At 39.5% G+C, this 27,284-nt stretch overlaps 1 non-coding gene across 1 annotated transcript; it reads right to left on the reverse strand.

Moving 5' to 3' along the window:
* Positions 1-18,489: 18,489 nt before the first annotated feature.
* On the reverse strand, positions 18,490-18,712 carry LOC147601714 (signal recognition particle RNA). The gene has a single exon (XR_015257949.1).
* Positions 18,713-27,284: the final 8,572 nt, after the last annotated feature.

Below are 27,284 nucleotides of genomic sequence, written 5' to 3' on the forward strand. Positions count from 1 at the left end.
AATTTTCCTGGGAACTGACAAAAACTCTTTTTTCTTTTTTTTCTTTTTCCTTTCTTCTTTCTTCTTTTTTCGTTGTTCTTTTTTTTCCTTTTTCTTCTTTTTTCTTTTTTCTTTGTTTTTTCTTTTGTGTGTGTGTGAGTATGTTCAAAGTATTACAACAGTCTCTGTCATTATTTCAGCTTAGTCAAGCTAACTCTGAGATAATTTCTGATTGTGACTTAAGGGTCATTAGAGACAAAAAACCATTCCCAGCAGAGAGATTAGCAGAATGGATGCCAGCCATTCCACGCCAGATGGCACCAGCATTGGATAACACTCTTGAACACGGTCAGTTTAGCATTATAGACATGGAGATAGTGATTTGAGACCTAGCCATTTATGTAGTTTGATATGATGGATAAATAGGGGAACAAAGGAAAGCAATCATAGAATCATAGAATCTTTAAGGCTGGAAAAGACCTTGAAGATCAAGTCCAATCATCAACCTAACACCACCATGCCTACTAAAACATGTCCTGAAGTGCCATGTCTACACGTTCTTTGAACACCTCCAAGGATGGTGACTCCACCGCTTCCTTTGGCAGCCTGTTCCAGTGCCTGACCACTCTTTCAGTAAAGAAGTGTTTCCTAATATCCGATCTAAACCTCTCCTGCCACAGCTTGAGACAATTTCCTCTTGTCCTATCGCTAGTTATTTGGGAGAAGAGACCAACACCTGCTTCACTAAAACCTCCTTTCAGGTAGTTGTAGAGAGCAATGAGGTCTCCCCTCAGCCTCCTCTTCTCCAGACTAAACAATCCCAGTTCCCTCAGCCACTCCTCATACAACTTGTGCTCCAGACCCCTCATCAGCTTCGTTGCCCTTCTCTGGATGTGCTCCAGCAACTCACTGTCCTTCTTGTACTGAGGCGCCCAAAACTGCACACAGTACTTGAGGTGCAACCTCACCAGTGCTGAGTACAGGTGCATAATCACCTTCCTACTCCTGCTGGCCACACTGTTTCTGATACAAGTCAGAATGCTGTCGGTCTTCTTGGCCACCTGGGCACACTGCTGGCTCATGTTCAGCCAGTTGTCTACCAGCACCCCTGAGGTCTCTTTCAGCCAGGCAGCTTTCCAGCCACTCTTCCTCAAGCCTGTAGCATTGCATGAGGTTGTTGTGACCTAAGTGCAGGACCTGGCACTTGGCCTTGCTGAACCTCATATGGTTCCCCTCAGCCCATCGGTCCAGCCTGTCCTGATCCCTCTGCAGAGCCTTCCTACCCTCGAGCAGGTCGACACTCCTGCCAAATTTGGTGTCATCTGCAAACTTACTGAGGGAGCACTCAATCCTCTCATCCAGATCATTGATAACGATATTAAACAGAACTGGCCCCCAGTGCTGAGCCTTGGAGAACACCACTTGTGACTGGCCACAAACTGGATTTAACTCCATTCACCACAGCCCTCTGGGCTCAGCCATCCAGCCAGTTTTTAACCCATCACAGGGTACATCTGTTCAAGCCATGAGCCACCAGCTTCTCCAGGAGAATGCTGTGGGAGATGGTATCAAAAGCTTTGCTAAAGTCCAGGTAAATAACATTCAAAGCCTTTCCCTCATCTTCTGGGTGGGTCACCTGGTCATAGAAGGAGATCAGGTTGGTCAAGCAGGACCCATGCTGGCTGGGCCTGATCCCCTGGTTTTCCTCCATATGCCTAGTGAGTGCAGTCAAGATGAACCGCTCCATAAGATAGATGATGGAGAGTGGCTTGGCAAGTTCCTCTGCCAGCTCCCTCGGGTGGATCCCATCTGCCCCCATAGACTTGTGCTTGTCCAAGTTGCATAGCAGGTCAAAAAGTGCTTTCTCCTGGATTTTGAGGGTTTTGTTCCACTCTCTGTACCCATCTTCCAGCTCAGGGGGCTGAACGCCCTGGAGGTACCTGCTCTGACTATTAAAGACTGAGGCAGAGGAGGCATTAAGTACCTCACCCTTTTCTTCATCCTTGGTGATAATGTTCCCCGCCCCCACATCCAATAAAGGGTGGAGATTCTCTTTGGCTCTCTTTTTTTTTTGTTGTTGTTATTAATATTGCTGGAATGAACAAAAGTAAAATACTGTAGCTGGTGTGGATGAAACTGACTCAAGATGCTTTTGCCTTGTGTGAAAGGAATCAAGAGCTTTGCTTTAACAGAGCTCTTTTTTTTTTCTTTCAAAAAGAGAGAGCTTTCTCTAGTGCACACAGAAGGTTTCACCTCCTGTTGATGTACTCCAACTTCATTAATCAGTCTGTTAATAAATAGTAGATGACCAGTGTTGAAACAAATGTTGTTCCACATCAAAATGGATAAAAAAGCCACCAACACAGATAGAATAAGTCACCCTGATTGTAATCTCAACTTTGTGGAGTCAGTGCATGAGAACAATATATATATGTATCTCCACCAATGACAAGTAGGATGACTAATATCACTCATATGCTGAGAATTTTAAAGAAACTTTGGACCTGTACTGGTTTTACTATATCAAAAAGCATAAGAAATAAAATAAGTAATTTTGTAGTATTTCAGTAAGCACCTTAAAACGGTAAATTCTAGGGTAGTTTAAGGCCCTTTACTATACAACATTTTCATCAAGTCTAACAATAATCTGATTGTTACAGGAAAGTAATATAATGAAAATGTGAACTACTTAACCCACCTCCTACAAATTTTAATGGTAATAGAAGTAGTCATGTCGTGCTTTTACATTCTCAGTTGTTAGAGTCATAACTGGAATCAGTCCTCCTTCAAATTAAATTAGTAATAGGTAGATTGTAATGAATGTAACATTTAACAGGTATATTTGAGTTCTAAAGAATATTCTAAGGCAGATCTCAGTAGTGTCTGTTATAATAAGGATGTAATATGGATGTATTCCAACTTAAATTCTAACCAAACTCTTTCAGCCACTGCTGTATTATCATATAAAATCCTTCCACGTGATAATTCCTATATTTTATTCCACTCCAAAAATGTTTAAAAGTGCAATCAAAATAATTGCAACTGTTTCTGAGAGTTTAGGTACGTGTCAGAAATTGAGAAAAAAATTTTTTTCAACAAATATTTTTTGACAAATACTATCAAACTGTTACCAAAATAATATAACATTTCCCTCTACTCATAAATATAAAGAAGAACAGTTACATACATGGATATGTTTCTAACCCCAGACCTTCCCAAGGACACATAGGAAAGCAACAGATCCGTTTCTTAGAGGTGAACAACTATGCAACGTATACCTGTGCACTTTGTCATCTTCTTGTGCCATCCAGTTAAACTCCTATTTTCACTTTATCAATAGACAATGCCTGGACTACTTGCCCAAGGAATTTTGCAGGACTGTGTCAAATAGTACATCATACAGAAGTAACTGTGGGAAGAAATAATTGAGAAATATTAAGCTTCAAATTATTTCTATAGAGCAAAGTTACACGCCTAAGAAGTCAACAACTTTTGTTTCAATGGGTTTTACACAACCTACTCTAACAAAAGGCAACGAAATTTCTGTATATGCTGATGAACCTGGAACTAGAGTGATAATTTAAACTGCATTTTCTTTTTATAATATGTTATAGGTATTTCTTAATGGCTTTTCAGAAAGTAGATAAACCTCCTAAACTAAATATCCCATTATTTATAATAAAAACTAAAAATATTCAGCAATTATTTGATTTCTGCACATCTTACTACAATGCTTGTGTTACTGAAGGCAAGCTCAGAAAACTAGGAAATTCACATGAAAGAAAAAACTATTTGAAAATAATCAGCATAACATTCTATACCAAAACTGAAAAGTAAGACCACAAATTGCTTTTTAAGTGTTAATTCATTGTTATACAGAACTGATCTCTTCTTGAGATCTAAAAACTCATAACCATGGCTGCAAAACATTTACAGACTTCAGGAAATAATTTGATAAAAAGATACCAGCCCTTCATGCACTACTGGCAATGTAGCCAAAGAAATTCTACAGGGGAAGTATAGCCATGGAGGCTTCTTAAACAATAATTATAAGATGCCTTGTTTTGGAACTAGTCTTAATTCGCAGCTGTTCTTGAAGGAAACAATCCTATATGTTTCCTAAAAATTTGCCTTTCCCTATTTGATTTTTGGCAAGGTGCATTAAAAGCCTTGTAAAAATACGTGGGAAACATACTTTTATACTTTTACAAAACTTGATAAATTATTCATGGAATGAACTCTAGAAGCATGATAATTTAAATATATTTTGTTCTTCTGACTTACTAAAAACTTTCATTATCTCTATAACATATTCAAATACTGACTTCTTTCAAGATTAAAACTCTCAAAAGTTTCAAACATCCATGAGAAATCCTCTACCTGTGAAACCTTTCTCTCACTATTAAGCATGAAAACACTTTTTATCTTAAAAAAAGTAGTTCTTGACTCTTGGGTGGAAACAGGGTTGTCTATAGAGCCATATGATCACATGGTATTCCACCAAGAAAATAGTTACAAGCATGTCATCTTATATTCCCACTGTATCAAATGCATTTGTACTTGCTCTAATTAAAAAAAAATAGTCCGCTTAATAGATCCTTTCCCAGTTCAGCTATGTAAAATCCTATTCATTAAAGTGGTCAGATGTTTTAATTTTCAGATGTTCCTACTATATACAGTAATTTCCATTTTGCTACCTTTTCTCATACATAATGTATTAAACTGCCTCTTGTTGAGGGAATGTTCTTTTACATGAGGGGCTGAAATGGAGAAAGGCAGAATCCCATCTTATTGTCTGCTTGAATTTTAAGTAGCTTTGAAGCAATTACAAGTTCAAAATGCTTTGGAAAGGAAAGAAACAATTTAGAGGACAGTCATGTCTGCTGAAGCATTTTCTGAATAACCTTGACTATAATTGGAAAGGTCAGCTTTTCTGGAAATTGTGCTTTCATCATAGTTTCTCATTTATTTAACATCTCACCTTTTGGACATATTCAAAACTGATGGATCAAGAAATCAGTAAGCTGCTGAGGAACAGGGCAAGAAAATAAGCATTACTGAGAAGAGATACAGGAAGCTAGGAAAGGAGAAAAAAATGGAGGAAAAGTGCAACAGGAATAATAAACAATAAAAACAATCTAACGGTGATTTCATTGCAGGTCAATGGCATAGACCAGGAGCTGGTATGGATTGTCATAGTATCCATTCTAGCAGTCTAAAAAGACAATGTCAGAATTCTTTCCGACCTTACACTAACAGTCATATAAAGTTACTCAAGAAAGATATTGTATAATGAATTCAGAAAACACAATACCAAATTCTTAAATATTATGTTGAAAAGACACTGGAGAATGGCATGGACTGAATAAAATTAAATTTCTACTTGCACAGAAATTCCTCAGAATATTGCATTGTGCGTAAGCCATGAAAATTGAAGTGAGCTACCTGTAGGTATTTTCAGTTCCACTCCAGATTTCATGATAATTTTAATGCTGCAAGACATTATGTTTTCTTTGAATATAATGTATTCAAAGTAGTTTGCCCAGGATAGAGTGTGTATATTACACAATATTATCATCTGATAACAGAGAAATTACACTTTTCCCTTTATTTCTTGCTTCCTCTTCCAACTATTTATGGTTATCTACTCAATTATAAAACTGAAATTACACCAAATATTAAATCTCTTGACATAATTATGATACTCAGTTCTATAAGAAATAAAATATGAATGACAAAACTGTGATTGGGTGAAAGTTTATAAAGTGAAACATTTTCAAATTGGACCTCAGTTCCAAAACTTCAAGGAAATTGCAATTTCCAGTGCCTCTGCTTTTTAAGATAGAAAAAAAAATGATGAAACAACTGTGCTAAAACCTGTAATCTATGCCTTATTGTCTTTATATATTACCATATAGAGAGAGAATCATAAAATCATAGAATGGCTAGAGTTGGAAGGGAACTTCACAGGTCATCTAGTCCAACCCCTCTGCAAGGAGCAGGGACATCCCTGTCTAGATCAGGTTGCTCAGAGCCTCATTCAGTCTGGCCTTGAACGTTTCCAGGAATGGGGCCTCCACCACCTCTCTGGGCAACCTGTTCCAGTGTTCTACAACTTGCATTGTAAAAATTTTTTTCCTAATTTCTAATCTAAATCTACCTCCCTCTATTTTAAAACCATTACCCCTCGTCCTATTGCAACAGGCCCTACTAAACAGCCTTTCCCCATCTTTCTTGTAGGCCCCCTTGAGGTACTGGAAGACCGCTATCAGGTCGCTCCGGAGCCTCCTCTTCTCCAGGCTGAACAGCCCCAACTCTCTCAGCCTGTCCTCATGGGAAACGTGCTCCAGCCCTTTTATAATCTTTGTGGCCTTCCTCTGGACTCACTCCAACTGGTCCACGTCCTTCTTATGTTGGGGGCTCCAGAACTGGACACAGTACTCCAGGTGGGGTCTCACCAGGGCAGAGTAGAGGGGGAGAATCACCTCCCTCGACCTGCTGGCTGCACTCCTCTTGATGCAGCGCAGGATGTGGTTGGCCTTCTGGGCCGCAAGGGCACATTGCCGGCTCATGTTGAGCTGCTCGTCCACCATCACTCCCAAGTCCTTCTCCTCAGGGCTGTTCTCGATCCATTCTCCACCCAGCCTGTATTTGTGCCCGGGATTGCCAGGACCCAGGTGCAGGACCTTGCACTTGGCCTGGTTGAACTTCATGAGGTTGGCACAGGCCCACCTCTCCAGCCTGTCAAGGACCCTCTGGATGGCATCCCTTCCTTCCAGCATGTCGACCGCACCACACAGCTTGGTGTCATCGGCGAACTTGCTGAGGGTGCACTCTATCCCACTGACCATTTCGCCAACAAAGATGTTGAACAGGGCCGGGCCCAACATGGACCCCTGAGGGACGCCACTTGTGACCGGTCTCCATTTGGACATTGAGCCATTGACCACCACTTTCTGAGTGTGACCATCCAGCCAACTCCTTGTGCAGTGAGTGGTCCATCCATCAAACCCATGCCTCTCTAGTTTAGAGAGAAGGATGTCGTGTGGGACAGTGTCAAAAGCTTTGCACAAGTCCAGGTAGATGATATCCGTTGTTCATCCCTTGTCCACCCATGCTATCATCCCGTCATAGAAGGCCACCAAGTTGGTCAGGCACAATCTGCCCTTGGTGAAGCCATGTTGGCTGTCACCAACCACCTCCTTGCTCACCATATGCCTTAGCATGGTTTCCAGGAGAATCTGCTCCATGACCTTGCCAGGCACAGATGTGAGGCTGACCAGCCTGTAGTTGCCCAGGTCCTCCTTGTTCCCCTTTTTAAAAATGGGGGTTATGTTCCCTCTCTTCCAGTCATCGGGGACCTCACCAGACTGCCACGATTTCTCAAATGTGATGGCCAGCGTCTTGGCAACTTTATCCGCCAGTTCCCTCAGGATCCGCGGATGGATATCGTCAGGTCCCATGGACTTGTGCACCTTCAAGTTTCTCAGATGTTCCCAAACCTGCTCTTCAAGTACAGTGGGCAGTTCTTCATCCTCACAGTACCTGCTTGTACCTTCCACAGCTTGGGTGGTGAGACAAGAGCCCTTATCGGTGAAAACTGAGGCAAAAAAGTCATTGAGTACCTCAGCATTCTCCATGTCCTGGGTAACCAGGACACTGGTTTCCTTCCGGAGGGGGCCTACATTCTCCTAGGACTTTCTTTTGTTCCCCTATATATACACATAGGTTGGTAACACTTGAATTTCTTTAAGTTAAACTAGTTTTAAAGCTCATTATGTGGTCCATTTTTGTAATTAAAATTCATTCAAGATTCTTAAGAGACTCAAGAATGCATTACCTTTCTGCATAATAAGTAATCATGGGAAAAGTGGCCTTCTGTGATGGGGTGACAGCATCGGTGGACAAGGGACTAGCAACGGACATCATCTACCTGGACTTGTGCAAGGCATTTGACACTGTTCCACATTACATCCTTCTCGCTAAACCAGAGAGATATGGATTTGGTGGACAGACCACTCTGTGGATAAGGAATTGGCTGAATGGCCACACTCAAAGAGTTGTGGTCAACAGCTCGATGTCTAAGTGGAGACTGGTGACAAGTGACATTCCTCAGGGAGGGAAGGAATGCCATCCAGAGAAACCTTGACAGACTGGAGAGGTGGGCTAATGCAAACCTCATGAAGTTCAACCAGGCCAAGTGCAACATCCTGCACCTGGGTCGTGGCAATCCCAGGCACAAATACAGGCTGGGTGGAGAATGGATTGAGAGCAGCCCTGAGGAGAACGACTTGGGAGTGCTGGTGAACAAGAAGCTCAACATGAGCCAGCAACTTGCTCTTGCAGCACAGAAAGGCAACCGCATCCTGGGCTGCATCAGAAGTGTGGCCAGCAGGCTGAGGGAGGTGATTCTTCCCATCTACTCCTCTCTCTCATGAAACTCCACCTGCAGTACTGTGTCCAGCTCTGGAGCCCTCAACATAAGAAGGGCTATGAAGATAATCAGGGGGCTGGAGCACCTCTCCTCTGAGGACAGACTGAGTGAACTGGGCTTGTTCATCGTGGAGAAGAGAAGGCTCCAGGGAGATCTTATAGCAGTCTTCCAGTTGGCTAAATTGGATGGGGATCTGAGCAACCTGATCTAGTCAAAGATGTCCCTGCTTCTTGCATAGGGGTTGGACTAGATGACCTTTAAAGGTCCTTTCCAACCCAAACTATTCTATGATTCTATGATTACACAAAAACAGCATAAGTCTTTGAATCGGAAAAATAATCAGTAAAAAGAGAGGAACTGGTCTTAACAAACAGCCTTTTATTTCAGTGGAAGGAAGTCACTACAGACCTTCCTGGAGATATGTCCTGTGATGTGCTGTATTATACCAAGTACCTTTTAGACGATCTGAAAAAAATGAGTGAATAGCAAGGTCAAAAGTATTGATGAATGAGTTATTCAGGTTAGCAAGAATAAAAGTCCAGTGTGAAAAACCACAAGAAGATCATACAAGGTATAAAACTGACGGAACAGCACAGAAGCAGATAAAATTCAACATGGTTGCACAATGATGTACACAGTTTGTTTTTTTTTTTAAAAAGAATCTTAACTTCACATATGAAGTAATGTGCTGTCAGCTAGTCACTACCAGTTAGTATACTTGGGGAGTTTAGCAGCTGGTTCCATGAAAATGCCAGTTTGATACTCAATAGCAATTCATAAAGCAAATTAGATGTCAGGCTTTTGTGGTGAGTTGACCTTGACTGGCTGTTAGATGCCCACCTAGTTTCTCTCTCACTCCTCCTACTCAATAGGATGGGGGAGGAGGCGGAAATCATCTGGAAAAGCTTGTGAGTTTAAATAAAGAGAGGGAGGTTGCTTACCAATTATTGCATTGACAAAACAGACTTGACACTTTTGCAGGGAAAAAGCTGTAGATATGTTGTTTTCCATTTATTCAGTTTTCACCTCAGTATCAGTGAGGAAATGGGGACTGTCCTTGGGTAGTACAGAGGTGCTGATAACAATCTGAGGCTCCTGTAGTTTCTCTGAGAATAACTAATTGAGAAGTAAGCAGCAATGAAAGAATAAGAAGCACAAATGCAAACACTGCAGACAATAACAAATAGAGTTAAACTGCAGCATTAAAGGTTGCACCTTTAGTTCTACCCTCTGCAGAAACAAAGATTTTATCTTAAAATAGACTATATAATGAGTAACTTCTGGTTGTGCAATTGTGACTACAATGCATACAAGAGACTGGAAATCCAACAACAAGGCCTGTGGGAGAAAATACTAATAATGTACCTCCTCACACTCACAAATTCACTTCATGCTGTTCATCTGTGGAGCTTTGATTTATTCTGGATGGGAGATCAATAGCAGCCTGACCTTTTTCCTGAACAGAGCCACATTCTAATTCCATAACCTTCCTGAGCTTCTCAGTCAGAAACTAATTTTAACTGGATTTAATCCTGGAAACATTAAGATGTTCAAATCCACTTCTGATTTTCCACTTTAATCTACAGAGCATTTTTATTCAATCTTGATATCATAACGTAGATAGAAAGTATCGGTTTCACTTTGATGACCCAGTCACTTGTCTTGTGTCACAGCCTCCATATTATTTAAACTTGTCAGCTTTTGCTTTTTCCTTAGCGTGAGCATAGATCAGTATCTTGCATCATATTAGTCAAGATTGACTTACTCTTTGTAGTCTTTTGCTGGAGAAAATTATTCCAAACATGATTTAAAATCTCCTTTTTAACCATACACACATCAGTGAACTCTACAATCCAATGTCTGATACTCAGCTAATCAAGATTAATGGATTCATTTATCAGATGGTTACAATATTATTAAAATGCAAATGGTTAGTTTCTGTTAATTGGTTAATATCACATACAATTAATCTGGGGACTTGTACACTTTCTTGCAGTTTTGGTACAGTTCACCTGAAAAGGTTGGGGAACAGAAGCAAAATCTGGTGGGTTTTTTTTTTTTCCCAAAGCAGTTATATGAATAGTAGCTTTGAAAAGATAGCAATTGTGAGCAGGAATTTAATTGGAAAATTGTGGGATTTAGAACTACTTGATGCAGGAATACAAAAGAGATGGAAAGAAAAATTATTAGATGGAATTGCTAAGATAAAAATACTTTTAGAAATGGAAGGGAAAAAAAAGAACTAACAAGTCTAACCACAAACTTCTAGTTAATACCAGTTAGGTATTAAAATTTTTATTCTGAATTTGAAAAAAAAAAAAACTAAACCAAACCCAAACATATTAATCTTTTGCCTTAGCCTCTGGCAGAACTGGGCAAAGGCTTTGGAAGACTAAGTCCCAGATAAATCAGCTAAATTGCTGTAGTCAAACAGATTAACTAACGGCACTGATTCAGAAAGAGAGAAAGCTGTGGTTCCAGAAAGCTTGGCTGGACTGCTGTGGTTCCTGCCCCTCAGTGGTTGCTGAATTGCTACAGTTTCCCCAGTCAAAACGATTGTGTTCTGTTACCAGTCTGGGCACTGATAACCCAAACAATACCATTTTATTTTTATTCTGGACTATAAAATTGTGATGGCTCAGCAGACGAGCTGTGCCTGTACAGAGGTGTGAGCCTCTGAAGGCAGAATGAGACAATCAGTTAGGAAACACTACTGCTATCCTAAGAAAAGCTATTCTTGTATCTAAGTCATATACCTGATGTAGGCAGCTATGCCACAGCTTGTTCCTAAAATTTAAGAAGGCTCTAGCAAATTTCTTTGCTCCTTTTAAATGTGAAGAGAGTCAAGGTAATTTTACCACTGTCGTATATTTTTGTATTACTGTAGAGGAATGCCTATGTGATTAAGACATGGCTGTTGAATCTGGTAGCTGTGTGTTTGGTTCCTAAAGCTACTCTATCCTAACTGCTGAATCTAGCAGACACTCAAAGTAAATCTAACATAATTTCTAGAAGAGGAGTTCCCAGAATTATAAATTACCTTTCCAGGTTTCCCAGAGGACAGTAGACAGTGCTACTGCACTGCAGACAGTTTGTCACAACAGTCAACTACTTTGGACAGTCCTGCAGTCAGCTGGAAGCAATGTACCCAGTGGGAAGCCAGCTGGAGTTTCATACTGAGGGCATTTATATTGAATCTTTTCTTCTTTTTTTCACCCGTGGGCAGAGACCTAAATTCTATCCGTGGTCGAAGATGCTTATGCACACTGAAAAATGTGTGAGTTATGTTCAGTGTGGACTCATAACCTTGGATTTATCCTGCTGTAAATCAAAAGCTACACAGTGGTGCTCTGCCTCACTTTTTTTTTTTTTTTTTCTGGACTATCTTTCAGTTCATTTTGGTGTTGTACAGCAGCTTTCAGTGGAAAGGTGACATGTATCCTGCTCATAAAGAGCCAACAGATTTCTGGATAGGACGCACCTGGATACCGTGTCCCTGAATTTCTTTATACCAAAGCAAAAGAAGATAAAGGAGGCATCTTCTCCTACTTGTCTAAAAGAAAGCAGCAACCACATCTTTCAGAGTGTTTATTGGACTATATTCATTTATCCACAGGAACTAGCAAGAAAAATTCCTACGTCTCAGATCTTGGCAGGCCTCAGACTCAAGCTTAATGTAAAGATACTTGAAATTTTTGAGACAGAATCACACATTTTGCCTAAAGCTTACATTAAGAACCTAAATTATTTTAAAAATTGTTTCTTTTTTTTTTTTCCTATTATGCCATTTTGATGACATAAAAACAAAACATCCATGCTGTCCCAGATCAGAAGTCCATCATTTACCGGACGGAACAAACAGAATGAGAAATCGGGCAAGCATAGAGTAGCTTTGTTCTCTACACCTCTTCTCCTGGTTTACCCCACTCAGCTTCCAGCAGTCAGAAATTTATTAACTCCTCAGCCAAAGGCAACAATGAGGTTATTGTGTCTAACAGCTTTTGAGCTAGCTGTACTCTGAATGTGTCTAATTCCCCCTCCCCTCACTTTTTGTTTTGTTTTTTTTGTTTGTTTGTTTGGTGGGGTTTTGTTTTGTTTGTTGGTTTGTTTTTTTTTTTTAACCTAAAATACTTCAGGTTTTCCTTTCCTTCCCTTTCCTTCCCTTTCCTTTCCTTATCTTTCCTTACCTTTTAGTGGTATTGTCTAGTTCTAGTATTGTGAGAAATTAAGAATAATAATTCCTTGTTCTCCTAAAATCATATCTGCAAAGTAGAGGTAGCAGTGCTTCTGTAACTTAAATGATACTTAGCAGTGTCTTTGATGTATTTGATATGAAAGGCACATACAGATATTTAGAATTTTTTTTTAACATAATATGCTTAATATGTTTACATGTGAATATTCCAGTTTACAGCTTTTTAGCATATATTTTTATTTAAATCACTGTCTTAGAAGATGAGAGAAAGAATCACAGAGTCATAGGATAATTTATGTTGGAAGAGACCTCTGAAGGTGATTTAGTCCAACTTCTCACTGAAAAAAGCAAAGTAAAATAGATGTTATCGCTCAAGGTCTTATTCAGTTAACCGTTGATACTTTAAAAATATAGAAAGTACAATATTGGTAAAATGATCTTAGAATTTAATTTTACTGAATTTGTGGACTAGAACAATTATACAAATGCAGATACAAATTATTGTATCTCCATATCTTTAGAAAATGAAACAAAGTTTGAGGTATAACATATATACAACTAGAAATACTATTTTACTGGGCAGCAAAATTCTGAAGGTGCAAGAAGAGCCCCTCCTTTAAAACTGTGATGGTAGAATTCGTAAGAGTTAGCAAATTTACTGAATACAATGTACAATGTTGCAATCATATGTACCCTTGCTAACGTAGAACAAGGCAAGAATATTTACCCTTTTCTATGAGTGTGTATTCATTCCATGTAAAATGGATCTACATTTTATTTTGAAGCAAATTCCAAATCAGCATGTTGTAGTTTATCTACAGGCAACAAAATTTCAAATGTCATCACCTCCACAGAAGATGATAATTTATGTTTTGTCCCTCTAATATTTAAAACCTATATTTAACATTATTTTTGATTACTAATTCTTTCACACATTTAAATATTTGTTTAGTATATTCTCATAAATATGGTGATGTAAGTTCATAACCTATTTACAGCCTTTAAAAAATAACCTTTTGTTTTTCTTGAAATCATATTTTACTTGTCAAGTATTTTGTACAGACAAATAATTCCTCTGTCTTGTCTTTAAGTATATTTTTTTATTTAGCTTGTATTTCAGAGAGGAGCTTGTGGATTAAAAATGTTTTGCTCCTTTGTGTGCATTTCACTTCTTGACACTCCAGACAACTGAATAAAGCAGCATCTCTCACGTGTTTAATTACCCATGTCTTGTTTTTCTCTACATAGCAGAGTCTTATCAACAAAAGCCAATAATGAATCCCAAGTTTGACTGTCAGGTGAATATTAAGAATTATGAAACAGTGCTACAGGATGACTGTCTTTTTGTGACTTCCTCATTTTCTTTCTACGGTTTAAGTACCTTTCTCCTCCTTCAGCGGTATTTGTAAAGGTTAAATTCCTATGTGAATAAGAAGGCAGTGAAAAAGAAGTTCTAAAATGATTTTATTGTTTCAACTGAAGTGAATTCAACAGTAAAATGACTCAGAAATTTACAATGGTATTATATTTATTATCATCTGTGAATTAATTTAAACACAAAGTGGCACTTTTGTTATAGTCTTCAACAAGAATTTCTATTTGAAAATATTTTGGAAGCAAAGCTGTGTAAATCCAGATTTAAGATACCTGCACCCCAAAATATAATGACAGTAAACAGTATATTTACAATGTGTTCCTTTCTCCTTTACAGCTGTTAAATTAACAATGTCAGTTGGAAATATTCCAACAAAATACACCACCTGTGTTTAATTATTCCTAAATGGTGAATAAACCTATATACACCTATTTTTTTTTTATTGAATATATCCCATCTACTAATCTAGGTAGTTTTAATGTTGAATGATTTTGTGCTCCTCCTACCCACAAAAATACAGTTAAAAAATATCCTTAAACTCCAACCCATCCACTGCACAAGACAAGTACATATTTCAAAGTGATTGATACTTCCAGTAAATCTTTGTGGGTGGTGCTGAAGAGCAATGACTAACAACTAGGTAACTTCTGTTTAGCCACAGCCCCAGTCCTTCATATCCCCTTTATTTAAATCATTATATCTGCAGCAGAAAGAGTCTGGTATCTCTTAATAATTGACTAAAGTTAGTATTACTTTCTTGTCACAACTGTTCTACTGCTTTGTCAATTTTCTAATACTTTTGTTTTGATATTTCTTTGATCTGCCTCCTTCTTCATGTGACATCAAAAAGAGAGACAAAGTGTTTCAAAGATCAAAGGTAAGTGTGAACACAGAAAACTAGAAGGGGAAAAGAATATTTTTATCTCAAGATCTTACCACTAAGATTTGTAAACTGAGTAAGTGTGATACAACAAGTTCAATAAGTCAGAAGATTGCCTTAGAAATAAAAGCTAAGGAGCTCATGTAATTGAGGCTCATAATTTCATATATTGATCTGAGCCACTGAAAGAAATAACCAAATATGCGTAGAATACACTTCTAAAGGAATTTGCTTTAGCTGGCATATCTGTGTATTTCCCTTTAATAAGATCAAATGTCTTAAAGAACCTAATGTAGAAAAGTAAATATGTCCACAACACAAATTGCAAAATACTTAAGGTAGTGGCCATGCCATCAAACTAATCGATAACATCTTCAGCCTAATAATGCAGCACTGTGATGACTGGCATGGCTTGGGCCTGGTTTACAACTGCAGTAGCATATAAGCTTTTACTAACCCTATAGCACAGCGAAGTCAATTAGTTACAAGAAGAGAGGAGCTCCTGCAGCATACACAACTCATCAGTTTCCTGGGCAGTTGCAAAGGTATGGAGAGCCTTTGAGAGGTGTCACGTGCCTTGGGCACACACATGTCCCAGTCAGGAGTCAAGTATTCGCTACCCAACCACGTGAAGAATTGCATCAGTCAGTGGAGGGAGGCTCCAGAGTATCAAAGAGAGAAAAACCCAGGACAGAGCATGGGGAGAGGGTCAGAGAGACTTCTGCATACTCAGCATCCTAGCCCCAACTGCATACCCTGTGGCACTATGACAGCCTCCCTGATCTTCCTCCTGGCTCATCCTACCTCCCTTGAGGAACATGGAAGTTGTGTGATTCATAAAACTGCATATATCACTCATTAAAGTGTTTCGGTGTCTGAGTCCATTTAGTCTACCCACTGCTCTTAAATGGTGATAAATGCTTAGTCAATAAGAGTGTAATGCAACTTAATCAGATTTCTTCCCTGATAGGTGACCCACCATCAAGATAGCAAACTAATCATTTACACTCAGGGAAAAAAAAAACAAAACAGAGGAAAGTATTTTTTTGTTTGTTTGTTTTATAAAAGTGGGAAGGAAGGAGAGAAGGAATTTGGTTTTCCTTCAGACTTGCATGCAGGAATCAATCTCAGTAAGCCACAAAATTATATCTGTGACTGCATCACTGTATCAGATACAAACAGAAACCTGAGGGGAGAGAGAGAGATATTTTAAAAAAAAAATGTACATTCTTCTACTGACAGGGTGACCATACTAATATTTTCAGGTAAGTCTTAAACCCAGGAAGCTGAATTGGTGAATCATATACAATGACTTGGATATTAATTCTCACAGATCATTTACAAGATACAGATGTTCCCTCCTTTGATGAGGTACCTGTAGTTTCCTTGACCTATCTAGGAAAAAAAAAAAAAAAGATTTGACTATCATCTCAGCCCTCAGCTAGATACTAGATAACTAATCATCTGGAATAAAAACTGGATTCATATTTTAACAAGTGCTGTCAGAGGAAGTGAAATGGGAACAAACATAGAATCATGGAAGCATAGAATGGTTTGGGTTGGAAGGGATCTTAAAGATCATCTAGTTCCACCCCTCCTGCCATGGGCAGGGACACCTTCCACTAGACAAGGTCACCCAAAGCCCCATCCAACCTGACCTTGAACACTTCCAGGGGTGAGGCATCCAGAACTTCTCTGGCTGTTCCAGTGTCTTACTATAGAATCATAGAATAGTTTGGGTTGGAGGGGACCTTTAAAGGTCATCTAGTTCAACCCCCTGCAGTAAGCAGGGACATATTCAACTAGATCAAGTTGCTCAGAGCCCCATCTAACTTGACCCTGAATGTTTCCAGGAATGGGGAACCTACCACCTCTCTGGGCAACCTGTTCCAGTGTTTCACCACCCTCACTGGAAAAAACTTCTTCCTTACATCTAATCTAAATCTAGCTCGTTCTAGCTTAAAACCATCACCCCTTATTCTACTGCTACATACTTGCCCTGGTTTTGGCAGGGATAGAGTTAATTTTCCTCTCAGTAGCCAGTGTGCTTTGGATTGCATATGTGAAGAATGTTGATAAACACCCTGATGATAAGAGTTGTTGTGAATGAGACCAAGGACACTGTCAGGCTTTCCAGGTCTCACAAATGTTCAGGTGCAGGAAGCACAGCACTGGGAGAGAGACAGGCAGAATAATTGACCCAAACTAGCCAAAGAGAGTTTTCTGTGCCATAAACTTCATGCTCAGCATATAAGTGGGAGTTGCCCGTGGCGGAGGCATCTCTCACTCACTAGCATTGCTCTCTCTACCTTTGCTGGCTCGCTTGTGCTCCTTTGCTTGCTGCTTGGTTTTGTTTCTGTGATTGCTGCTCAGGATGGGCTGTATCAGTCACTGGGACATCAAGTGGTGAGAAATCATGTATTTTGTATATTTTGTATATTTTAATATCCTTATATTCTGTTATTATTGTAATTTTCCTTTGCTATTCTAGTAAACTGTCTTCATTTCAACCCACGAGTTTTCCTTTTTTCCCAATTCTCTCCCCCATCTCACTGGGGAAGGGGAGGGTCAGCAAGAAACTATGTGGTGACTTGGGCTAAACCATCACAGTCTTTTTGGTGCCCAGTGTGGGGTATGAAGGGGCCTTACTACATCAGTTAGGAGATTGTCAGACTTGAATGTGAGAACCCAAGTTTCGAGCCCCTGGCCAGTCCCTAAGTGTTGAGATAAGAACAGGTTTGAACACAGTGTGTTGAAAACAGATTTGTTACAAGCATTCAGTATGTTGGTTTGGTCATCACTGGCCACAATATTGGTTTATTCACTCAGAGTTGTTTTTAGAGCTGTGTGGGGCAGCACTCTACTTGCCATATATGCTGTTCATTGGTGTTTATGCATAGCTTACTGATTCTGAGATTAAAGGTATTGCTCTGCCATGCTATGTGACACTGTCTGGTTTGGTGAGATCACTGGTAACGGGGCCGGTTTCGTACTTGTATTCAGTGGCAACAGGCGGTGTGCAGAGCGAAGCAACAGCAGCGACTCCATCCGGGTACTTCAGGAGCCATCTCATGGGTATTGTTTGGAATTACAGATCTTGTTTTGGTCTGGGAAGACAGCTCATGGAGGGGACATCTCTTTACCGCTTCCCCCACTTCACCAAGCTAATTTGAACAGCTTTTGAGAATTCTGAATACCCTTGAGATACTCCATCTACCATGTTCACATTGACAGGTCTCTTGCAGCTATCTCAGATCTTGGTCTTGATTAAGTTTAAACAACTATTTAAGAATACTGTGGTTGCCATAACCCTAGCAGCAGGCACTGCGGATACTCCAAACCCGGCTACAGACACTGGGGCTACTCCAATCCCCACTACAGGTGTTGTGATCACTTCAGCACCCATAACAGGCACTGCAGCTACCTCAATTCTCACTGTGGGCACTGCAGTTACTTCAGCCCCTACAGCAAGCACTGTGGCTACCCCAGTCCCTGCTACCGGCACTGCGATTGCTTCAACCTCCATGACAGGCACTGTGGCTACTCAAATCCCAGCAAGCAGTACTGCAGGTGAACCAAAAAAATCAGCCCACACCAGTATCCACCCTTAAGGAGCTCACGTCTCTCTATATCGCCCAGGCCACACTGCAGGGACCATTCACAGGCACGATCCTGCTACTGATCATCTCGGGAGATTTGACCTGCTCTGTCTCTGAGCTGGTCCAGTTCACACCTCCTTTGATCAGCTTGGTGCCCCCCGGCTCCCCAGGGCTCACTGTATTGATGATGGCTTTAGTGAGGATACCTGCTTGCCACAGCACTTTGCAGTGCAGAACTCCTGGGCTCAAGCAAAAGGAAGATGTGAAGAAGCAGAAGCGGGGGCAGAGAAGGGAAGGCGCAATCCTTGTGGGCCTTGTGGCCTTCACCCTCTGGCCTCCCACCAGGCAGCCATCTGGGCCCAACTCACCCCAGCCCAGCTGCAAGAAGTGAAGAGGAGAAGTGAAGAGAACCTGAGAGGTGTCTGTCTACCTATTGTGAAGAATTTTTTTTGTGAGAGGAACCTTCTCCAAGGTCAGTGGAGAAGGAGGGGGAGGAGTAATGCTGCACCTAGCCAGAATTCCCCTGCAGCCTGTGGTAAAGACCATGGTGAAGCAGGCTGTCCCCCTGCAGCCAATGGAGGTCCATGGAAGAGCAGAGATCCACCTGCAGCCCGTCGAGGACCCCATGTTGGGGCAGGCAAATGCTAGAAGGAGGCTGTGGCCCATAGAGGGCCTGCACTGGGGCATCCTGTTCCTGAGGGATGGCACCCAGTGGAAAAACTACCCACGCCAGAGCAGTTTGTGAAGGACTGTAGCCAGTGGGAGGGACCCCACACTGAAGCAGGGGAGGAATGTGAGGAGTTCTTCCCCCAAGGACAAAGGAGCGGTAAAACGAGATGTGATGAATTGACCATAACCCCCATTCCCAATTCCCACCTGTGCTGCTTAGGGGAGGAAGGAGGTAGAAATAATTGAACATAAAGTTAAGCCCAGAAAGAGGGAGAGGTCAGGGGAAGTTACTTTGTTCTCTTTCCATTTATCCTGCTTTGGTTTTAATAGTAAACAAATAGCTTTCCCCAAGTTGAGTCTGTTTTCCCCATAACACTAACTTTAGGGATCTCTCCCTGTCCTTATCTCAAACCTTGAGCCTTTTTTTGGGTTATATTATCTCTCCCTGTTCCCTCAGGGGGTGGGAGGAGTGAGTGAGAGACTGTGTAGTTTGGTCCTGAGCGGGACTAAACTACGACAAGGTAAGAAAAGGCTACTATAAGGTCTTTGGCTGTAGAAAGATGGTTTGGTCTTTTGGTCTTTTGGAAAGATGGTTTATCCTCATCTTTCTTACAAGCCCCCTTTAAATATTGAAAGGCCACAATAAGGTCTCCCTGGAGCCTTCTCCAGAATGAAAACCCCAACTCCTTCAGCCTGTCCTCACAGGAGAGGTGCTCCAGCCCTCTGATCATCTTCGTGGCCCTCCTTTGGACTTGCTCCAACAGGTGCATGTCCTTCTTGTACTGGCGTCCCCAAAGCTGGACGCAATACTCCAGGTGGGGTCTCACAAGAGTGGAGTAGAGGGAAAGAATCACCTCCCTCAAGGTGCTGATCATGATTCTTTTGATGCAGCCCAGGATACGGTTGGCTTTCTGGGCTGCAAGCCCACATTGACAGCTCACACTGAGCTTCTCACCAACCAATGCCCCCATAATATTTAATAATGCAAAAGATTATTCTACTTCTATCCTCCTGATTTTACTATGTGTTACCAAACACAGAAAGAAAAGATAATACACAGGCAACTCACTCACAGATTAAGATTCTAGAGGAATGATTCTTTATGAAATGGTGTATCATTAAAAGGAAACTCATCAGCGTCTCATAGTGATACTAAACTCAAATTAAAAGAAAACACGTAATCCTAATAAACTAAGCTGCACTAGTCAGAGTAGTGTCAGCTAAAACTATTTTTACTCTTTTTACATCAGTCCTATATGCTTACTTCAACTGTGGTTAGAAAAGTTTGATTCTCAAACTTATCCAGAGTTGTTTCTTTGAGCAATGGGATTATGCCTTTCCCTAGACAAGGAGAATTCTTACTGGTGTTACCTTATATTTTTGGCATCCTATGTTATCTTAGGAAATGAGCTGTTGTCTAATATATAAGATTTATTGTCATCTTACCTTCTATGCCTTTCAGAAAATATAGCAATTTAAATGGAAATCATAACATTTTGGTCAAATTTATCTTCCTTATACTTTCTCTGATTCTCAGCTTCTTTCTCTACCTGAATTAGCTGTTGACTTGAGTTTTTTTCTTCTTTCCAAGTAGCAGCCTATGCACAGAAAGAAAGGACTTAATTCTCTTATATCTTTTATCATACCATAAGTATCACATAAAGATAAAATAGAATTGTAACAGGATATTGAAAAGGGAAAAGAGATTTTATTGAGGCAGTACACTGACTTGAAAATTAATTATAGTTTGAGTAAAGGCATTTTAAACCAAGTCAGAAAAAGACACTTTCAGTATATGGAATGTTTTAATTCAATTACTATTTTATTTTTTTAAAATAGAATGTAGTACTTCAAAGCCCAGATTTCATTTAAATATGTTTGATTTTTTTACTTTTCCTTGAAACTGATTTTAAATTCCTCTCTGCTAACTTGTGGTGAGAATGATAGGAAAGACATAATTTTACAGCTCAGAGTTCCTTAATCCCTCCTCCCCAGTGCTACAGCAGTCACTTTTTAATAGTTTTGACAGCAAAAGCCCCTAGGGATGCATTTGTTTCAGATAGTCCCATTCCTCATCTCTACTTTCATGGCTAAGGGGCACAAGATAGTGTGGAACGTACCAACACAAAACAGGTGAATGGGTGTGAATAGAAACATGGATGTATACAATAAAAATATCTGTGTGAATTCTTAAATTTTACATCTCCATCTATCTGTATGCAGTGAACAGTTACTTCTTGACACAAATGCAGTTTTTTAATTTTGATGGAGTAGCAAGATTGAGCTTCAGTTAATGAGAAGTAAGATTTCACAAGGGACATCAGGATGGAGGAGTCCCTCTGAGCAAATTTACTTATGATCATGTAGAGTCTATCATCTGCATTTACAAATTTTAGTATCCAGTGTAAAATAGATTTGGAAAACAATACTTGTCTTCTGTTTATGTCAATTTCTGCCTATGTTCAACAATAGCTCCTCTATTTGGCTCTGATCCTCTACCTCAGTTAATCAAATGTGTGAATTGTCCATCGCTCAGAAACCGATGGGCACATATTGACATCTTATTAATAGCCCATAAAAGCTGAAAAGAAAGAAGAAAGATATAATTTAGCAATGCATCTAGCTGCAGTTCATCTGAACTTGTATTTTACTTTATCATCCTCTAATTGTATCTCTAAACACAGTATGTTTTCTGCTGGGCAAAGCCACCATCTTTACTGAAAAAAAAATATTTTTACTTTGAAATAGACATAAAAAGTGCTAGCAGGGAAAGTTAAAGATGGGACTGACAAACTGGGAGAAACAGTAGAAGTGGAGCTGGGCATTTACCTACATTCTGTAGCAAGAAGATCAGTTTTTTAATGGAATTGTGATGTGTATACACACAGAAGATTATTTAAACAGACGTAGGAACTATCAGTGATCATAATGGTACTCCAGAATGTGCTTTGTCTTTTTTCCTGCCTGCAATCACATCAGTGGGACACTGTATGGAACAGCTATATGAAGGTAAAAATGATTATTTGAAAAAGTTATTTCAGAATCTGCTAATACAAAACTGTATAAATGCAAATCTACTTACAAAACTGTGTTTGCCTAGCTTTGCTACAAATATTAATTCTACTTCTAGTAGAGATTGGATCTTAATAGTGTTTCATAAGAACGATTAATCATAGAATCATAGAATCATAGAATGGTTAGGGTTGGAAAGGACCTTCAGAGGTCATCTAGTCCAACCCCCCTGCAAGAAGCAGGGACATCCCCAACTAGATCAGGTTGCTCAGAGCCTCATCCAGCCTGGCCTTGAACGTTTCCAGGGATGGGGCTTCCACCACCTCTCTGGGCAACCTGTTCCAGTGTTCTGTAACTCGCATCGTAAAAAATGTTTTCCTAATATCCAATCTAAATCTACCTCCCTCTATTTTAAAACCATTACTCCTTGTCCTATCGCAACAGGCTCTACTAAACAGCCTCTCCCCATCTTTCTTGTAGGCCCCCTTGAGGTACTGGAAGACTGCTATCAGGTCTCCCCTGAGCCTTCTCTTCTCCAGGCTGAACAGCACCAACTCTCTCAGCCTGTCCTCATAAGAGAGGTGCTCCAGCCCTTTTATCATCTTTGTGGCCCTCCTCTGGACCTTCTCCAACTGGTCCATGTCCTTCTTATGTTGGGGGCTCCAGAACTGGACACAGTACTCCAGGTGGGGTCTCACCAGGGCATAGTAGAGGGGGAGAATCACCTCCCTCGACCTGCTGGCCACGCTTCTCTTGATGAAACCCAGGATGTGGTTGGCCTTGTGGGCAGCAAGGGCGCATTGCCTGCTCATGTTGAGCTTCTCGTCCACCAGCAGGGAAATATTTTTGTAATTAGGTTCCCCTTTATTAAGGGGAAATATTTTTGTAATTAGTTTCTCTTAGGCAAATATATTTAAAGTACAGATGGATTTTTGTCTAAAAAGCTATTAATTTTAAAATTGTTTTAAAAGATTTTTAGTTTTGCTCAAAATCTGATTTACCTAGTTTATGCCTTCATATCTGAAGAGTGCATCGAATGTGAAAGAGTGAGCACATTTTTAAAAGAAAGCCTAAATTGAAATGGAAAAAAAAAATAGACTTCTTTCTTTGTTCACATCGGCTGGAGATAGTTGAATACTACTGAACTACATAATAAAATCAATCTTCTTCCTTCTTTAAGACATTAAGTTTTTTTCACTTAAAATGTTATCTCCTGTTGTTTCTTTCTGTAAGCTGAGGAGCAAAATACATATCTGTGTGACAATTCCCCATCATTCATCAATTATACAGTATATTATACACAAAGTTGGTGATCATGACTTAACTGAATTTTAGCTTTGTTTTTTGGCAGCTCAACCTCACTTCATCAATTGATGGCCTGTAGAGGTATCCTTCTGTAAAATTTTTAAAGAGCACTTGCTCCATTAATACTGCATCCACAGTGCCTAGAATAAACCGACAAACATTGCAATCAGGCATGAAAATTTGATAGTCTGTCAATGTGGAGCTACCTTCTCTTTTTGTGTTCAAGTGCCTTTTAATCCCTGTTTGACTGGATGTAGATAAAAGGTTGTAGGCTTTATTATGTGGGTACCACTACATACTACAGAATTTTTACTCCCTTATTAAAATCTTGTTTTCTTGGTGCTGAGTTATCGGAGTTCACCAGTGCAAGATGTTCACAACATATATTACAGATGAAGCAGTCAGGGTACCATGGTGCATAACAAAAAATGTATTTGTAACTACGTAAACACTTCATAATGCCAGCAGTCTGATGTTCAGCATGGAATTAAATCAGTTTAAGGGTAATGGGTTACCTTTCAATTAATTCAAAAAAGTAATTTCCTGAATACTTCCCAAACCTACACACTCATTCTGAAAAAGTCATTAACAATGAAGAACGAACAATATCTTTATCTGACAGGACTGCTGATTCTCTAGCCTAAGCATTCCTTAAAACACTGAACACTGGAACAGGTTGCCCAGAGAGGTGGTGGATGCCCCATCCCTGGAAACGTTCAAGGCCAGGCTGGATGAGGCTCTGAGCAACCTGATCTAGTTGGGGATGTCCCTGCTCCTTGCAGGGGGGTGGGACTACATGACCTTTGAAGGTCCCTTCCAACCCTAACCATTCTATGATTCTATGATCATTCAATCTGTTGGACAGGCACCCCAACACAAAAAGACAAAATGAAGCCTTCTTATGGTAGCCAAAAAAAACCACAAACTTATCTTAACGATGCAGTCTTCCACTCAGGAACTAACTAAACAAGGTTTTGAAGCTCTCATAAATTACTTCTTTTCCACTAAATTGTATTAGCAGGCAAATACTTCCTGAGCAAATCTAGTGGAAGTAAATGCAAGAATGAATGCATTAACACATTTCCATTATAAAAAAGTTATTTCTGCTTAGTTTTTAATTGCTCTGAAGGACAGCTCCCAGAGTCAATTAATCCAAGCAATGTACATGAGTCTTAAGACTCTTTAACTGGAGTCCATTTCTATGTTTCATAGCTCATTGTTTCATTTCCATTTCCTTCCGTTTCCATTTCTATTCCTGCCACAGGTCATCTCTTCTTATGCTCTTTCTGTGCAGTGTCTCACAATGTATTACTTTGATTTAAAATAAATATTTTAGACTCAGGATAACATTGACATGTTAAATTAAACTTCTGTACTGATTTTGGCTGGGATAGAGTTAGTTTTCTTCATAGTAGCTCATATGGTACTATGTTATGGATTTCTGACCAAAACAGTGTCGATAACACACCACTGTTTTAGCCATTGCTGACAAGTGCTTGCACAGCATCAAGGCCTTTTCTGCTTCTTATGCTGCCTTGCCAGCAAGTAGGTTGGGGATGCACAAGAAGCTGGGAGGGAATACAGCTGGGATAACTGACCCCAACTGACTAGCAAAAAAAAAAGCTGGGAGAAGAAGGAGGAAGGGGGGAATGTTCAGAGTTATAGTGTTGGTCTTCCCAACAAACCATCACACATGATGGAGCCCTGCTTTCCTGGAAATAAGTAAACATCTGTCTGCTGATAGAAAGCAGTGAATGAATTCCTTATTTTGCTTTGTTTGCATGCACAGCTTTTGCTTTCCCTATTAAACTGTCTTTATTTTAACTCATCAGTTTTCTCACTTTTACCCTTCCAATTCTCTCCCTCATTGCACTGAGAGGTGAGTAAGCAAGTGGCTATGTAGTTCTGAGCCGTCTACCAGGGTTAAATTATGACAACTTCAAAAAAAGAACCACTTTCTTTAGGTTCAGAAACTTAATTCAAAATCACTTATCCACTCATAAGAGGAAAAAATTTCCATTTTCATTCTGCTCCAAACACTTACTATAACTAGGCTCTTTCCTGTATAACTAGAAAAGAAATAGTCTTGCAAAGCCTAAAGTTCAATAGATACGGTCCTCTCAGACTGTAAGACATAAGAAATAAAGATATTCACTCACTAACTTGTTATTGATAGTGTTCCAAAGCAGATTAGTACATAAGAGTGTAAAAGTCTTTGGGAAGTTTCCTGTCCTCCAGCAATTTTCACCTGAGGAACATTCTGGGCAAGATGGAGAATTTTTGTATGTTGTAGTTCTCTTCTGTGAAGCTGCCTGGTCCTCCTTAGGCATTTGCAGCATCCTGCTAGCAGAGCTCTGCTGCTCTAACACCTTTTGCTAGAAGGACTGTAGTCCTTTGGATTGTTTTGAAGCTGTTTCCAGACAGCTTGATTTGATTTCTCCAGTTCATATAATGAATGTCTTCTGCATTCCACTTATATTTTTTTAAGACCTTTGTCATAGTTTCCATGAAGCATATATTTTCCAGGATAAGTGATACTTTTCTACTTGGTTATTCCTAGTATAGAAGCTATTCAAACCTCTGATTGTCCTTACTGACTTTTTCTAGTCCTATTACATTATTTTTAGAATGGTGGGGGATAGAAGAGTACACTGAGTTCACAATATGGGAACAACATGGATTTATATGATAGCATAATGTTCTCAGATTTCTGTTGCTATACTAATAACTCTGAACATATGATTTGTTTTTTTCTGACCACTAATGAGCACTGAGCTAACATTTTCATGAAGTTATCTGTTATAATCACCAGATTGCATTTTAACTGATAATGGTCAGCTTAGAGCATATCATTTCAGGTGTATAGTTAGGACAGACTGCATTGTGTCACACTACTTTTGTCTGTATTCAATTTCACATTACTCCATTGTCTAGTTATGCCATCTTGCAAGATTTTTCTGTAGTTTCTCATGCTGGCCTCTCTCTTCACTGAACAAAACAACTTAGTATTGTTAGCAAACTTTGCATCTCATTCTTAACCTCTTCTTTTATATATTGTCTGAATAGGTTAAGCAGCATCACTCCCACCACAGATCATTACAGGATTTTCCTCATGATCTAATTCCACTCTAAAAAATGACCGTATACTTCTACCCTCTATTTCTTGTCTTTTAAGCTGTTATTTATTTATGCAAAATTATTCCATAACATCTTTAAAAATCTTTGATGATGGACCTCACTAAAAGACTTTAAGAAATCCAATTAGTTTGTATTAATCAGGATCAGTCATACTCTTGTTAATTTGTTAGAAGAAAAATTGATTCACAGTTAGTCCTATCAAGCTGACTAGAATTTAACCTAGCTCAAGATCTACCTCTCTGTAATTCAAGATAATCTTCAATCTTGAAATATGTTTATTTAAATATAATCCACTAAGTTTAACAGCTCCCACTCTATCTGAAGCATTTCTAGCACTAGCACCAGCTGGGAATTGTCTCCAAATGTAAATGCATGTAATTCCCAGCTGCTACTAGTGCTATATATATATAATGTATACAAATCACCTTTTTTCCTCTTGTTTACTTTTTTCCTCTTGTTTACTTTTTTTTTTTGTCACGCATTCCTCAAAAATCTTTGATTCTTACTCATAAAGATTTTTCTTATATGCTATTAATCTTGAAAGATATTTCATCCAAAGAAGATTATGCAACCAGACAGGTCATAAAATAGTTGTTTGCTAATCTTCTACTCCCATCTTTTTCATACTTTTCAACCTTTCTTTTTTTTTTTTTTTTTTGATCGTCATTACAGTTTAAAGTACGGAGATGTCTTTTTCT

Source organism: Chlamydotis macqueenii, chromosome 2 (assembly GCF_036417535.1).
Source record: "Chlamydotis macqueenii isolate bChlMac1 chromosome 2, bChlMac1.mat, whole genome shotgun sequence".
NCBI lineage: Eukaryota > Metazoa > Chordata > Aves > Otidiformes > Otididae > Chlamydotis > Chlamydotis macqueenii.